Raw genomic sequence first — 12,201 nt, 5'->3', positions numbered from 1 at the left:
GCCTCCCTCGCCCTTCCCTCTCTCTGTCTCTCCGCTGGCCTTGTCCTTCTACTCTCAGGGTACCGGTCAGAGGACCTGGGGCGCAGGCGCACTAAGGACAGTGCGAAGCAGGCGTTGGAAAGGATGGGGCGGGGGTAGAAAAGGGGACGGAAGGGAAAGGGTGGGAGGTGCCACGCGGAGGCGGGGCGGGACGGGGCGAGCACGCGCTCACTGGGCTGACGCCATGACGCCGTGACGCCGGGCCGGTGTCTGTCCGTCTGTGTGTGTGTGTGTGTGTGTGTGTGTGTGTGTGAGTGTGAGTGTGCGGGCTCTGCGTGTTTGTATGTGTGTCCGCCCGGCAGGTCCCGGATGTTGCGGACAGTATGAGGTGAGCGCACGGGGACGGGGACCAGCAGCTGTCGCGGCCGCTCTCAGGTGAGTGGGGGGAGGAGAGAGAGGGGGTTGTCCAGTCGGAGGGGGGGGCGCCTTCCTAAGGGGCTGACTAGACCCCCCCCAACACACATACATACACACACCCTTCCTTCTCTAACCCACACTCGGACGATGGCGTGAATCTGGCGGCTCATCAACCATCCATCCTTTCCCTCCACTCTGGCATTGAATTCATGGACACTCGGCCCTCCCTCTTCTCCGTCCCCTTCCCCCCATTCACTCCCTTTGCCCCATCCCCCCCATGCCAAATAGTGAGCTGTCGCCGGAGGCGAGGGGAGAAAATACGCATGCGCGAGCGCACCCGAGGCGTGGTATGTGTTCCTTCGCTGTCTTAGGGGCGCATGCGCAGCACCGTGCTGCAGGTTCCTGCTGGATAACGATCCTCTTTACCCCACGTCGTCACACTGTGGCTCAACCTGCTTGCTGCCAGATAGTGAGCTGCTCCTGCTTCCAAAGAAGAGAAGTTGGGTTGTTTGAGGTGGTCCAGGGCCTAAGCGTTAGTTCGCCCCTGGTGCTGCAGCAGAGGCCCCCGGGGTTTCACAAGCACGGATCCTAGAGGCCAAGTCTTCTCCGCCACCTGGGCTTACCTGCCATTGCAGTTGCTCCTTGTAGGATCACCTCCCCACCAACAAAAGGCTACACCTTTTGAAGTCATTAGTCTGAATATTGCAAATGCTCCGTAAATACAGTTGGATGCAGCTCTAGGTGACCGGTTTCAGAAGGGGGCCTGTCTCCTCTAGGAACAAGGTTCTGATGGTTATGTATCATGACACTGTGAAATGGGTTTTCCCTTCTGTCTAAACATAAAGAGTGTGGCGTAATGGTTAGAATGGGAACTACGAGTCAGGCCATCCGAGAGCTCTCATTCCTGTTTTGACACTGACTTGTTCTGTGCCACTGTCCGTAATAGAATCTGCATATAAGACTTCTCTTTTAGTAGCACATTGTTGATGCTTAATAAATATGAAATGATGAAGCAATTATAAGTTATTCATTGAAAGTCTTTTGGTTTCATTTTAAATTGAGGAAATAATGTTTTTTTTTCCACTTGTAGATTAGAGGTTAAAATAGTCAAGTCTCAGTGGCCTAATTGTACAGTTTGGGAGACATCACGGCCCCTTCTCCTTTCTGTTTGACCATTGCACTGCTCTTTTCATTGCCATAAAGTAAAGTTGGACAGTGAGAGAGGTAAAGTAGATGAAACTGAAACTGTCAGTGTCAACTTGTTAGCAGTTCCAGGAAAAAGGTTAATGAAAATGAAGATTGGAACAATTGACTGAAATGACTGGGAGGAGGGTAGAACATTCTTGGTGAAATTCAGTTATCCATGTTAACTTTTCTCCCTCATCTGAGTTAACCTTTAGCCATATTTTCAATCCCTTATATACTTTGCCTCCTCCCTGCCTCTCCTATTATCCATTTCTTTAGAATTCACTTGAAGGTAGTAGAGAGACCGTTTGCTCTATTCTAGACACTGAAAACCTAATCGCCATATTCTTGGGCCTTGTGACATATTGTTTTCTAACTTTTCTGTGTAACCTTCCCTGGTCTTTGCACAGTTGACCTCCCTTTAGTATTGTTACCTATCACCATGGTTACAATTGGAACTGAAAGGTAAAGTCAGAGAGAAAAACTGAGGGCTTCCTGGTAGAAACATTACCTAGTGGTGGCAAACATTCCATCATCCATGGGAAAGAGCTTGGGAAAAGCACCTTCTCTCCATGTAGAGACTGAGAGATTTACATTGTGACATCTCCAAAGACAATGTGGGAGAGGATGGTATCAGAAATTTGCTTCCCTTTAAATGGAACTTTTTAGAGAGGTCTGTATGATACTTGATGATGTTTGATGTCAGCCTTCTACAGACTTACATCGTAATGGTAATAACTTTAGGATAGCTATGAACCACAGTGGAGAAGTATTAAACAATCCTTTGCAGGGGTTTTTCAAGTGCCTGGTCCTTTAAGTTGATTATACACACACACACACACACACACACACACACACACTCACATATGTATATGTAACTGTACATATACATATGAAAACTTTTATCTAAATTTTCCAAGTGCTTTCTGCAGCTTGTTTTATCTAATATTTTTGAAATTGTTAAAGTTCATAGTACCCTGGATTTGTAGATAAATATTATCGTTGCTTTGCAGATGGGGGAGACTGAAGCAAAAAGAGATAAAGTCATCTGCCCTGGATCACACAAGTCTTTGACAGAGTTGGGAAGATGTTACAGATGTCCTGAATTCCAGTTCCTCGCTATAACCTCTACACTGTGGTTCCTCCATGTAAATTCTTGTAAGACTGACTGTAATGTCTATAATAATAAGTTTTGGGTAATAGAAATTTGTAATCATTTTATTAGAGGCAGTCATAGTTGGGTTGTGAATTAGAAACGCTTAGAGTGGTTAACAAACATTTATTGACTATTTGTATGCAGAGTACTGTTCCAAGTGTTATGGAGGGACACAGTGGGAGAAGTTGGTATAAATCTTTGCCTTTAAGAAACTTACAGGGGCAGCTAGGTGTCACAGTGGATAGAGCACTGGCCCTGAAGTCAGGAGGACCTGAGTTCAAATCCGGCCTGAGACCAAACACTTGACATTTACTAGCTGTGTGACCCTGGGCTTAACCCCAAATGTCTTAAAAAAAAAAAAGAATAAAAAAAAACAACAACAAACTTACAGTCTGCTTATGAGAGACAGACATACTGAATTTTGGAGCAACAATGAGAACAATTACAAAGCAACAAGGCAAAATAATAGACTGCAATTACTGAAGAAAAACAGTGAAGGAATAATAATAATGTATCAGTGTTCATCTCTGAGAGCTTCCTGAATTAAGGGAATTTTGTTCCAGTTTGGAAGGAGGTGATGAACTTAGGTTGATGTAAAGAGTGTGGACATTAGTAATATGAAGTTACAGAAGCAGGAATTAGTAAATTTTGCATGTGAGAAATTGACTGTAGGAATTGTTAGAGAGGTATAGGGAAAATAATTGTTGGAGATTTTTGACTGAGAAATTTAGATTTAGTACTTTGGGCAATGTGGAACTGCTTTAGCTTTGAGTCATTGGATGACTTGATGAAAATGACTTTTGATAAATATATTTTGTGAATATAGATTTTATTGATATTTTTGTTTTTATATTGCTTGGTTTCCCCCTAAATTCTCTCCCCAACCCCTCAGAGACCTATTCCTTATACGAGAGACTTTTTTTTTTAAGTAAAAGAGAAAGAGAAAAAATTGGCAAAACCAATCAATATATTGAAAGAATGCAACATTACATTTAGTGTTCCATACCTATGGATGCCCCTCTCATCTTCCTACAGACAGCCACCCCCATCCCCACACACCCACACCCCTTTTGCATAGGTGTGAAGAGAGATGTTTGCTCATATCTCTTCTTTGGGGCTAAGATTGTTCTTTACAATTTCACAATATTCATTTTGATTGTTTGATTGTGGTTGTTCTTGAAGAAGAGATATTCTGAATGTAAGATAAATTGGAATAGAGGGATTAGACAGGGGAGAGACTTAAAACAAGGAGATCAACTAGTAGGAAAAAATATTGGAATGAGGTATTGAGGGCCTGAATTAGGATAGTTATAGAAATGAAGAAAAGAGGATTATGAAGGCATTTTTTAAAAAAATTAATTATTTTTATTTATTTGGTTAAATATTTCACAATTACATGTAAAAAGATTTTTCACACTCATTTTTTAGAATTTTGAGTTCCAAATTCTTTTCCTCCCTTTTGCCCCCCCCTTTCTTTGAGAAGGCAATTTGAAATTGATTATACATGTGAAGTCATGCAGAACATATATTAGTCATGTTTTTAAAAAAAAACACAAAATAATAAAAATAAAGAAAAAATGCTTCACTCTTCGTTCAGAATTCATCAGTTCTATCTCTGGAGGTGGATGGCATCTTTCTTCATGGGTAGGAAGACATTTTTTAAGAAAGAAATGAGAAGGTTTAAGGTTAGTGATTGAATATGGGAAGGAGAAGAAGCATTAAAATGACTCCTGAGTTTTGAGCTTAGAACACTGGGAGGATCAGACAATAACTGGGAAGTATGGAGGAAGTAGTGGTTTTGAGCGAGATTAGGAATGTTTCTGCATATTGTTTCAGGTATAATTAGGGTATTCAAGTAGGTAGCCGAAGATATGGGTCTAGAGAAGACAAGAAGTCAGGATTGAAGTGGAAATCTAGGAGTCCTCAGTATAAGATGTTGGTTGAAACCATGAAAGTAAATGAATTGTGCTTGAGGAGAAGAGCAAGGGGTCAAGGATTGAGCTTTGGGGCAGTAATCAAGTTCGAGGACAAGAATAATCACTGACGAAGACAGGAAAAGTATTTTTGGGGGTAGTGTCAGGAGGGCTCTGTGTTAGAGTCTGAGCAAAGAGAATGTTTCAAGAAGGAATGGAATGGGCAGCATTGTCAAAGGCAGCTGATGCATTTTAAAAGATGTCATTATTAAAAGACATGTCAGTTTTTCTCCTGTTTCCTTTTATATAAAAAATGCAACATGTTTCGTCACTAAGTAAGCATGTTAATTTACTGTTGAAAATTATTTTAGTGGAAAATTTTGCTCAGGGTGGTAATAATGAACAGTCTCGTGCAGGATAACAGTATAAGCTGAAAAATCCAGGTTTAAAATTGTTTGTATTTAGGATGTAAGTCTGATGGACCTTTGAATGGTTTTCATTCTCATTTGAGGAATGAGATTATATTTGTTCAGAGTGTGCTACTGTTTATATGGTGATGGAATTCCTAAAACCAAATACTAAAATTAAAGAGAGGGACTTGTTCCCTTTATTCTTGGCACATATTTCCGTTAAGGGTTTAATTCATCTCCCTGCAGCTAAAGTGATGTTTTGAACTATAAAGCTCATAGATTCTCTGTACTAACTCTGGAAATAATGACAACATCTGAAGAAAAGTATTGTTTTACCCCTATTCCTGTCCAGATACCCTTTCCCCCTCTTCCCTTCCTCCTTTTTAATTTTGCAAGGTTTAATTCAGAAATGGCAGGAAAATCTTGCATGTCTTTTAGAAAGTAACATTGGTATATTCAGAGAGGAAGGATATTTCTGATGAAATTTAAAGATCTATAATGTGTTTGGAAGCTTTGGGGAAAAGGGAAGAGCAGGGGATAGTGGTATATGTTTTGGATCCTTATAAAAACAGCTCTGTGTGTATATGCACGTGTGTAGTTTCTGTATTTCTGTCTCTTTTTTCCCTTTCTACACAGCTGGGATGTTATATAAGATTATGCTGTCATAAGGTTTTTTTTTTTTTAATACCAGTAGTAGATTGTCCCCATGAAGAAGGAATGAAATTGAAATTGTTCTTAATTAGGAATTATTATATATAGGCCATAAGCTCTCATGTATATTCTGCTTGATCTGGTGTTTGGAACAGTGCTGAATGTTACCAATTTCTAGTACATACTATATGGAATCAGAAAATTTTGGTGTATCCAAGTTGGATTCTGAAAATTCATCATACTTTGGAAGACAGTAAGCACAACTGAGCCTACAGTGGATTTCTGTGTGTTGTTGGTATTAGAAGGACGAGATTGCCTTGGACCTTAATCTGTTGTACAGACTTTGTATATGTAATAGTCATAATTTAGGTGGTTTTTCTGACTTAATCTGAAATACAGACATGTCTATATGATAATGAGCCATATTATTACAGAATTTTACTGTCTATGATCTGTGACTCATCTTTGCTTACTTGGCCATTTCATTGTTTTACTTCTAGGCTTACTAAGGTTTTTTGAATACTAGTTTCATAACAGTATTAGTCTCATACTAAAATCCTATGTATTTTCAAGCATCCTTGAGCTTTCCTCTTTGTTTTAGAGGCTAAGAGGCTACTAACTGTGGGAATTCTCTTAATACTACGTGTTTAATAATAAGATTGAATTAACGCAGTACTTGATCAAAAATAATGCTTGAGGGAGATTATTCTGAATATCTCTATTTCTGTCTTTTTTTTTTTTTAAAGCTCTCAGTACAGGAAAACAATTCTAAAACACAGATTCTTTAAGGAAAGCTTTAGACCTTTATTCCTTTAGGACAAATATTTAAATAAAACTGACAGGAGGGGCCCAACTTCTGTGTGGCAGAGCTGGTAATACAGCCTTGGGAAGGTTGGGTTAAGTTTAAGTTAAATGCTAACCTCATAGTGGGAATTAAGCATTCAAACATTAACCCTTACCTGGGATTGCAACCTGTTACTCTCTTCGCTGTTGCTTTTGAAGGGCATTAACTGCTTTTTGCTGGCATAGTTTTAATTTTACTAGTTGTCTCAAGAAAGGGCATGAAGTATTTCTATGCAACCTTTGAATTACTCATGTGGTTTTTAATGTCTGCCATTCCTTATGGTATGTTCTATGTGGTATTCATTCCTTTGTATTTAGAAGTGTCTAGGACATTAACTTGGCCATGCAGAACTGTGCTTTTGGTTAGGATAACATCTTGTATATAGAAAAATGTAGGAATCAGTTTATTCTTTTTCTTCTGGCTGTAGTACATTCCATTTTAAATGCTGTTTGTGTTTTACTTCAATCGAATAAGAAAACTCAATTCAAACAAAAACCTGACCAGATGTATGTATTAAATTTTCATCTTATTATGAACTTGACAAAGGTAACTGTGTATGTGTGTGTATCCACATGTATACATACACATATAGACCTAGTGTCTTAAATTAGTAATTAGACTATATTGGCAGATTTTAATGAAAATAAATATTTACAGTATAAAAGGTGCTCCTATATGATATTGGTTGGCCCCAACCCCAAATTAACCCTTGAACTAGAAAATTCTCATGAAATCGGGCTGCTGTTCTGACTGAGCCTCTAAATCCCAACAGATATTCAGTCATCAGCATTGTTGTAGTGTTGCCTTTTTTATTTTTTTTATTAATTTATTTTGATTTATCAACAATCACTTCCATATGCTTTTGAGTTAAAAATTTTTCTCCCCCTTCCTCCCCTCTACCCTCCCCAAGACGGCATGCAATCTGATATAGGCTATACATATCCATTCCTATTAAACACATTTTCATATTAGTGATGTTGTAAGTAAAAATTAAAACCAAGAGGAGGAACCATCAGAAAGAGGAAACAAAACTCAACAGAAGAGAAAAAAGATAGCAATTTGACTTCCATAGTTCTTTCTTTGGATGTGGATAGCATTTTCCATCACGAGGCCTCTGGAGATGTCTTAGATCCTTGTATTGCTTAGAAGGGTTAAGTTTATCAATATTAGTCATCGCATAACGTGGCTATTACTGTGTACAACGTTCTCTTGGTTCTGCTCACTTCACTTAGCATCAGACCATACAAGTCTTTACAGGTTTTTCTGAAGTCAGCCTGTTCATCATTTATTATAGCACAATAGTATTCCATTACATTCATATACCACAACTTGTTCAGCCATTCCCCAATTGATGGGCATCCTCCCAATTTCCAGTTTTTTGCCACCACAAGAAGAGCTGCTATAAATATTTTTGTACATGGACCATTTATATGATCTCTTTGGGATATAGCCCTAGAAGTGCTATTGCTAGGTCAGAGGGTAGTGTTGCCTTTTTGCAGTGGCATGCCATCCCAGTGCAGTATAGGACAATCTTCTTTCTTATACTTGTGTCTGGGGAAAAGGGTAACACCATTGTTAAAGGGGCGCTGCCTCTTTGGCATTTTTCAGTAAGACTTTATTGGATTATTAAGGAAGAGCTCAGAAATGCAGACCAGGAGTCAGGAAGCCCTGAGTGCAGAATGGGCCTCAGATACCTCCTAGCTGTGTGGCCCTGGGCAAGTAATTTCATCTTTGTTTGCCTCAGTTTCCTCATTTATAAAAAAAGGGGGATAATAATAGCTCCTACCTCCCAGGGTTGTTGTAAGGATCAAATGAGATAATAGTTGTGAAACACTTAGTACAATGCCTGGCACATAGTAAATGCTATGTATACATACATATATATTAGCCGCCATCGTTGTCGTCATTGTCATCATCATCATCGTTGTCATTAAAAAAGCATGACAGGTTTTGACTAATGAAGTGGAACATCTCGTCAGGAATTAAAGTCATCCTCCAAACACCAAAATTTAGGTTCTCCTAATTGCTTTTCAAACATTCTTGAGAGTTGGGTGATAATCTCAAAATGGCACCTGCCTTAATAAAATTAAGCTAATGAAATGTATATTATAGTAGCAGCAGATACAGATTCTAAAATCTTTGGCAGCTATGCGTAAGTTTGAAATCTGGGCCCTTTTGAGGAGAAATTTTTATTTTTTTCTCTACCTGCAGAGGTGAAAGGGATCAGTAGTCTGGCAGAGAATCTCATTCTTGTGACTTGGTGCTATATATTCTAGCAGGTACCCTTTTGATGGCAGAACTCTGGAGTGGCTCATGGGGAACACACCCTTCCCAGAGCAAAGCAAATCTATTTTCTACAGAGAGGGGAAAAAGCAGGGAAAGGCTATTTTATGGGTATTTGGCTTCACATAGGACCTCCATTATCATCAATGAGCATGTGCAAAATGCTTAGAAGAAGAGCATGCTTATTGGAAGCAGTAGATCAACAATTTGCTTATATTTTACCAGGAAGCCATCATTCAGCAAATCAGTTTAACAAACATTAAGTGCTAGGTGGTTGGGCTTTTCTTAAATAGGTTAATTTCCCAGTATCCTTTCACTCCTTATTAGAAAGCCATTCATGTGGAGAAAAAATTCTTGACTTAAGCAAAATTGAAAGAATATTGCATTTGAAAGCAGTGGTCCTGGGTTTGATACCCAGCTCTGCCATTACCTGCCACCTGTGTGACCTTGGGGCAAATCAACCTCTGTGGTACCCAGTTTCCTCACTTTTAAAATGAGGGGTTGTACTGCATGACATGAGCCTACTACATGCAGGGCACTCTGTTATGTTTTTGGGAATCAAATGGCTATAAGACATGATCCCTACCCTTAAGGAACTTTGAGTCCAGTGGGAGTTACAAGACATATACACATGAAAAGAATAATTAACAATGTGTCAGTTTTTGATAACTGCCAAATGAGTGGTTCAGACAATAAGAGTTCGAATAAGTAGTTCAGAAGGGAAAGATCAATGGGTCAGGGTAATTATAGAAGGCTTCTTGGAAAAAATAGGACTTGAGAGGGGCCTTGTAGAATATGTTGCCTTCAGGTAGGACGTGGGAGGTGGGGAGCAGAGGTCAGGGAGACGGGGAATACCAGAAATGAGAAGTAAAGAAGCAGGAATGACTCAGATTTTTGTTGGGGAGCAGTGAATGAGTAGTCTAGTAGTCTGTTGGTGTAGAATGTTCTTACAAAAGCAAAATGAAAAATAAAATTGAAAATTGAAAAGATAGCTTGGAGCCAGTTTGTGGAGGCTTTTGAATGTGAGGCCAAAGAGTTTGGAAAGTAAAGGGAAAGGAAAAGAGGCTTTGATTAGTCCTTGAAGGACTGATGTTGAAAATAATGTTTTATTTAAAGTAGCATACAGAATGCATTGCATTTGGGGAGACTAATTAAAAAGCTATTGAATAGTCTGTGGGGTTTATTATGGCTCTCAGGGTGGTGACAGGGAACGAAAAAGACAAATTGAAGGAATATTAGTAAGAATGAATTTGACTTTTGGAGACTGATCAGGTAGAGGTGAAGAGAAGATTCAAAGATAGTTCTCAGCTTTAAGACTGGACAACTTGTTACATTGGTGTCATTCACAAAAATTAATATGTAAGAAGGAGATGTTTTTGGTTTTTTTTTTTTTTGGTGGAGCAAGGATGATGAGTTTAGTTTTCAGCATCATGAGTTTGAGGGATGGTGGTACATGCAAGTGAACAATTATCTACTGGTAATTCTAGATGTGGAATTAGAAGTTAGGAAGAAAGATTAGGGTATTAGTCTTAGAGGTCTGAGATATTTGCCCAGAAGTGGATGGTGGAATTGGAGAATGCATGAGATCCTTTAGCAAATATAGAAAGAGATGAAAAGATGGTTGAGGACTGAACCTTAGGATGTGCTCACATTTTAGGGGCTAGAGGAATTAGGGAAATTGACTTAAGAAGTGGTGAGGGTAGTAGAAAGATAATTAGGAAAGTAATGTTATGAAAATCAAAAAAAGAGAAAAATTAGAAAGGACTAACATAAAGAAAAAGCCATTGCATATTTTAATATGAAAAGAACAGTTTTACTATAATATTTAGATGAATTGGAGATGAGGAAATGGAGGAAGCTCAGGAGGTATTTAGCAGTAAGATGAAAGGGAGTAGATTTTTTTAAAGTAATGAATTATTTTTAATATAAATAATAACTGATTAATTTTTTTGCACTTATAAATTCAGATTACTTAGTATATTAAATTTACTTAAAATAGGGTACCATTATTATAGTGAAATACATGATTCTGTTAGGCATCAAACTAACATAGGGTATAATTTTATGGTATATGGTTATAATTACATTTCAGAGGATGGATTCTTACCTTCAATGTATTTGTGAAATAAAGGCTCATATTATACCACAGATTTATAGGTATGCCCAAACAAATATATTTTTAAAAAATAAAATTTTTAGTTGCAGCGATTCTTTGTTTTACTAAAGGATTTACATTAGAGTCCCTTTAAATCAAGAGTTCTTAATCTTTCTTGTGTCATGGATCCCTTTAGCAGTCTAATGAAGCCAAATGACCCTTTCTTTAAATGTTTTTAGATGAATAAAATAAAATATATATGATTACAAAGGAAACCAATTATATTGAAATACAGTTATGAAAATATTAAAAAAAAACCAAGTTCATGGACCCCAGTTTAAGAACCTCTGCTTTAAATAGTAAGTTCATTTAGTACCTTTAAAACATTCTGTCTGTAAATGTTTTATATAACCTTTCATAGAATCATATATTTTGAAAGAAATTATAGCTAGAAGGGACCTCTGAAGCCATGTAATCCACCCTCTTTATTTTACAGAGGAAGAAACTGAGGCCCAAGGAGTCTAAGACTTGAAGTTAGTAAGTATCAGTGGAAGGATTTGAAACTAGTTACTTTCTTGAACCCAGGTTCTCCTACATCAGAGTCAGTGTTCTTTCCCTTGTACTTCACTGCTCAAGAACGTATTCATCGTGTGAAGTAAGGTATACAAACCTTCAGTCATCATGATTTTCTACTCTTAGCCCTTCAAAGGCTTGATAGTATTCTCCATACATCTTTTTATGGGTCTGAGAAAATACTCTGAGATCTGGGCAGGAGGGAGCCAGATTTGCTTACTTTCTTGTAATGTCTATAAAATATGTTGTCCCACAGCTGTAATTTTTTTATAATTAAAAAAATTAGCTGAAATAGGACCTCACAGAATCCTTATAAGATAGGAAAAAAAATTAATTGAAGAGGGAGGGATCCAGGTTGCTGGGGAGGCTTAAAAGTCATTCTTCAGATTCAGAGTCTCATGACCAATAAGATGGCAGACTAGATATTTTCTTTGATCCTCATGGCCTCTCAACCCTCTCTAAAATAGGAATTATATGCAAGAGATAAAGCAGTTTCAGCTGTCTTGGATGCTGAGAATGACTGAGTTTTTGTAAAAACCTGATGATCTAACAATAGAGAAAGCTGTTAATCCCTAAACCCTAATGTGTTCACTGAGTACCCTCTATTGCACTGTTACTAAACTGCAAGCTTGTAACAAAACTCAACTCTAACCGGTCCTCCTTCCCTTCCCTTACCCCATTGCTTCAGACACTCA

General features: G+C 38.3%; 1 long non-coding RNA gene across 1 annotated transcript; it reads left to right on the top strand.

Moving 5' to 3' along the window:
• Nucleotides 1-225: 225 nt before the first annotated feature.
• On the top strand, nt 226-11,484 carry LOC114050881. The gene is made up of 3 exons (XR_003570095.1): nt 226-414; nt 2,595-2,739; nt 11,430-11,484. It is a non-coding gene; the product is annotated as an uncharacterized LOC114050881 (long non-coding RNA).
• Nucleotides 11,485-12,201: the final 717 nt, after the last annotated feature.

The sequence above is a fragment of the Vombatus ursinus genome, unplaced genomic scaffold (assembly GCF_900497805.2).
Source record: "Vombatus ursinus unplaced genomic scaffold, bare-nosed wombat genome assembly UNPS02014801.1, whole genome shotgun sequence".
Classification (NCBI taxonomy): Eukaryota; Metazoa; Chordata; class Mammalia; order Diprotodontia; family Vombatidae; genus Vombatus; species Vombatus ursinus.
The sequence above is the reverse complement of the archived record's forward strand: the minus strand, read 5'-3'. Positions and strand labels throughout refer to the sequence as shown.